The sequence below is a fragment of the Schistocerca nitens genome, chromosome 4 (assembly GCF_023898315.1).
Source record: "Schistocerca nitens isolate TAMUIC-IGC-003100 chromosome 4, iqSchNite1.1, whole genome shotgun sequence".
NCBI lineage: Eukaryota > Metazoa > Arthropoda > Insecta > Orthoptera > Acrididae > Schistocerca > Schistocerca nitens.
Window position 1 is genome coordinate 346,728,398 of NC_064617.1, and position 5,027 is coordinate 346,733,424.

A 5,027-nucleotide genomic window follows, 5' to 3' on the forward strand; every position below is an offset into this window, starting at 1 on the left:
ACAATATTGATTTTTATTGGACTTCCTCTTCAGATGCAGGCAGCTACAGTAACATCACATTAGCATAATGGATGGAAGAAAAGAAAACTTTCGTGGTTTTGCACTAAAAAGGACTCTCACACTTCATACTTTCACAAAAATTATCATTCAGGTAACACAATGTCTACTACACACTTCTCACAGGTATACGTCTTCTCCCCACGAGAACTAAAGACAAAGACTTCTAAACAATTGACAAAAAAATTGAATGGAGTTTCCATCATTTATCATTCACCTTCCGCTGTAGCAAAATATGTCTTTTCCAACACTTACAGCTATCGCGCAAATTATTATTACCATTGGTTTTAAATTTTTGTCGTAGTTTGTTGGGACTTTTCCTTATGTACCTATACAATTGCCCCCACACGATGAGGTGATATGCAGTGAAAGTGCATATGGTTTGTACACACTCATACAGCCTAAATTTAAATTTTGCTGAAAGGGGTACAATGACGTTTATTGGTCAGCATATTTTTCTTTGTATATTGGATTGCAGATGTCAGCTTGTCCTGCTTACACATTATCTTACAGGAAATACATAACTTACATATGGAAAGATTATTCATTAAGTGTTTACATGAGAGCACTGCAAGAGCGGATACTTGTCTTTTTGGCAACATTGCCAGTCTCTGCACATGCGCAGGAAATATATTTGATGGCTGTGTAACAGACTTTAATGTTCCACATATAATTGTGTATGGTCGTTAGCGCTTCCACTCACGCTTTTAGTGTCATTTTCACACTGAGTACCGTACTATCCATCGAATAATTTGCTGTGGCGTGGTTTTCCCTTGTGAGTGCGGTGCATGTGTGTTTACTCTTCAAGAATCGAAGCTATAGCAGATAATTCACCTTTGATACAGCCCAGGAATACATCTTCTCCGTCGTATTCACATTTTCAGTGGGGTGAATACTGCACATCAATACCCGATGTAAAGGTAAGTGATGCTTGCACAATTGTAGTTTGCTGACTAGTATATCAGATGGTGCGTAGCATAACATTACGAGAATTGATTTGTTGCACTATTACACACGTGTTTGGATACCACTATATATTTCGTCGTTCACTTTGTCGTGAGAATCGTTTTAGTCCATAAGGTTTTCTCCCTTTTTGCTAATTTTTCAAGTTCATCTTTTACATATGGTTCGATAGACACTTACAGTTCACATAAAAATTTTAACACAACAATGCATATTACAATGGCTTATATCTAAGGCAGTCACTCCACCCATTATTTGTATAAAACATAGAAAATTCTTAAATACTAAAACATTACAAAATTCCTTCATTAATTACAGTTACTTGTTAATATAGTTTGTTTGATAACTTCAAACAAAAATTCCTTTGTACATAAATACAAATAACTTATTTACATTTCATTACATTGTGAAACAATGTATGCGTTTAATGCATCCACATTTTATTTTCGAGTCGTGTATACATCAGTTATGAGAGTTCAATATTTTCCTAGGGAGAAACAGAGAAAAACATTTACATCAGGATTCTACATTACGTGTTGTTGGCTTAAATACGCTTTGGTGCCGCCTTCTGCTTTGGGGAGGGAATGAGGAATACTATTCTACGGGCTTCGAGTTTATGGATTACTAAGGAAATGCTGTTCATCCTTTCTTAACTCACTTGTCGAGGAACCCCTTTTACATGGAACCGAAACATATTAACGACTCAGTTACTATACACCATAACGTTTCTTATATTTGTTTATGTGTAGCTTCATGTTCAGAACACAGAAGTTTTTGCATTACGTCATGCCTATCTCTTTACAATTACGTGGAAATACCATTGTTTATATTCACATGTGACGTGATATGAATTGATTAGTTTTATTTGAAGTCACATGCCTCCGTGTTTATGTGCACATTGTAGTCAGTAGATATGGGTAAATGTTTTGTAGTTGCACTGCAGCGATGTATATTCTTATTCTACATTTGCTTGATGACACAAATATACACATAGACCTACTAACAACAAAATCATCTATTTCTTTGAGATGCGACCCGTTTTTTCATTTGGTACCTTTCATATTCATCGTAAATCTCTTCTTCTGTGCAGTGTCGATGCACTGGTCGCTGCAATATATAAAAGAAAAACTTATAACTAACTTAAAAACTAATTGGGTTTCGTAGCTCATAGGCAACTCATATACTGGGTCATCACATTCGTTCGCAGGCGTTTTTCATATTTCATTCTTATTTGTTTGTATATATATTCACTTGCATTTTTATTCTTTTTATTCATTTACCCTCCAAAGAAAGTTACTGTGACATTTCCTACGGTATCTTATCTTTTGTTAGCTAACACGTTCTGTGCGTTTCATTGTAATGATTTCTTTTAATTCTAGTTACAATGTATATATATTAGTATTGATGCAACTTCACATGTTGATATAATATTATATTCTTTCATTCCCTGATAGTGACTATAGTTGTTATGTATTATTATTTATTTTGAAATTGAGTTTGATACTAGTGTAGCTTCGTATTTCATTTGGTTGCGCTGTGAGTTAGATTGTTGCACTTGCACAAGGTTAATGTCTCTTCCCTAGTACTGAAATAAGCATGCATTGTTGAGCACGCTCAGCTGTCGTACATTACTCCAGTTTGCATATCGCTTCACTTGAAGCTGTCTTTTTACACTTCCTTCTAGTGAAAAATTTGTCTTTGCTTACAAAACGAGAAAATTACTTAAGTCTATAAATATTTCATTAAAAAATGTACATAATAAAACTTTTTACTTTCCTGATTACTGCTTGTACTTGTTCTTCTAGTGTATTTTTCGGCGATTCTGGTTCTCCTTGCTCATCGAATCGTACGAAACATGTTTTAAAATCTGATTTTCCCCCATCGCTTCTAAGGTCTATAATATGGGGCTCAACTACGACCAATTTGCGTTTTCCTGCGCTGTAGTCTGATCTACTTCTGTGCACGGAACAATTTCTGTCAGTTGTACTGTGTGACTGTTTCTCCAGTTTGAATCATTATCAGCTCACGACATACTTTCTCGAGTGTTCATATGGCTGTTGTGAAACGTTGACGTATTGTGATATTGTTGCACAAAGGTTGGCTGCGGTACGGCATGCGGCATGTTATTGTTGTTGCCACGCGCCTGCCATTGGTGCACTCACTCCGTCTTCAGGCCACAAGTGGCCCATCAGGACCATCCAACCGCTGTGTCATCCTCAGCTGAAAATGCGGATAGGAGGGGCATGTGGTCAGCACGCCGCTCTCCCGGTCGTTATGATGGTTTTCTTTGACCGGAGCCGCTACTATTCGGTCGAGTAGCTCCTCAATTGGCATCACGAGGCTGAGTGCACCCTGAAAAATGGCAACAGCACATGGCGGCCCGGATGGTCACCCATCCAAGTGCCAGCCACGCCCGACAGCGCTTAACTTCGGTGATCTGACGGGAACCGGTGTATCCACTGCGGCAAGGCCATTGCCTGCCATTGGTGCAGCTGACTGTTTTTATTTAGGCATGGTGCATAGTTTTGAGAGGAGGGATTGAAATTAGCTTGTGGATGGTAATGGTTCCTGTTATGCAGAAAGTTTTGTTTAAATCTGTTGTTCTTGCTTTTTCCATTCCTGTATACATTACCACTGTTAATGTATCCCTGTAGTTGTGTGTACCAGCCTTGCTGTATGTTCGCATCTGTCTTTTTGTATTGGCCATTCGAGTTATGTTATTGTGGTGTTTGGCTGTCTGTCGCCCTATTTGTGATTACTTTCTCCTCATATATTAGGTCGATTGAATCTAAAATGGATAGAAAATATTCTGTGTCGTGCTCAGGTGTAGTAATTAATTATTCACGAATGTGTGACGGTAAACGACTTTTAAAACATCCACATAAGAAATAGGATTCGTCCAATGACGTGTTTTATTGTGATACTTCTAAAAATACCGTGGCAAGCTGCCATATTTGCTGTTAAAAGGGGTGGGGTTAAAAACCTCTCGCCTAAGTCCGTCCTGTACAGCTTCTGACCAGTATTTGTCAAGAAATGCCCATTCAAATTTTAAATATGTGGCATAAGGCTCAGCTACCTCGGTCGCCCACAAAAATACATCGCCTTGCGTGTATTCAACAACAAACCTGATCTTTTGTGCTTCCGTCCAATTTCTAGGAAACACATGTCGAAAAGCGCTAATAAATACAACAGGGTTCATCCTCTTACCTTCACTCGTAATTGTTGGGAATTATATATATATATATATATATATATATATATATATATATATATATATATATATATATATATATATATATATATATATATCTGTGTGTGTGTGTGTGTGTGTGTGTGTGTTATAGATTTAAAAGTTCATACAATTTTACAAGGGTTAAAATATATGATAAATATTTAAAAGAGTCATCAATAAATTCATTTTGATTTATGTGACCAGCAGTGGGAAAAAAATAAAATCTAATCTAATAACGTCATTCATGAAACAAAACATTCACATTGTATGTGTGTAATGCCTGAAAAACTAAGTTAACAGTTCACACATAGCATGTTAAATCTAAGTTAAGAAATCATACACATGTAATGTGCATCTAACACGCACATATCTTAGTAGGCAATATATGCAGGGTGAGCCAGATCTCCACTGCGAATAATTCAGAAGTTGTTTGTGGATATAGTAACATGCAATATGCTGGCGGGACCATCTATATTCTCAAAATTATGATTTTATCCTTTTCTCGATCTTATTTGAAATGTTTTAAGCTCTGACCGTATAATATGTCGTGCTAACACAATTAAACCTTGTGATCTAGAAATCAAATTTCATAAAATTACTGTATTAGAAAAAGTTATATTTTTTGTTTATATGAATGTACAGTATATGTAGCACTTGGGCAACAAACATGCAGTAACACATGAACAAACTGCTTCAGCGAAACAAAAGTACATACTAGCAAAGATAATCATTTACAGACACTAGAAACCTGCACTGTTACCAACATATATAATGT

At 36.4% G+C, this 5,027-nt stretch overlaps 1 pseudogene; it reads right to left on the bottom strand.

Moving 5' to 3' along the window:
* Positions 1-3,380: 3,380 nt before the first annotated feature.
* Positions 3,381-3,498, bottom strand: LOC126254133 (5S ribosomal RNA; annotated as a pseudogene).
* Between the last annotated feature and the right edge of the window lie 1,529 nt (positions 3,499-5,027).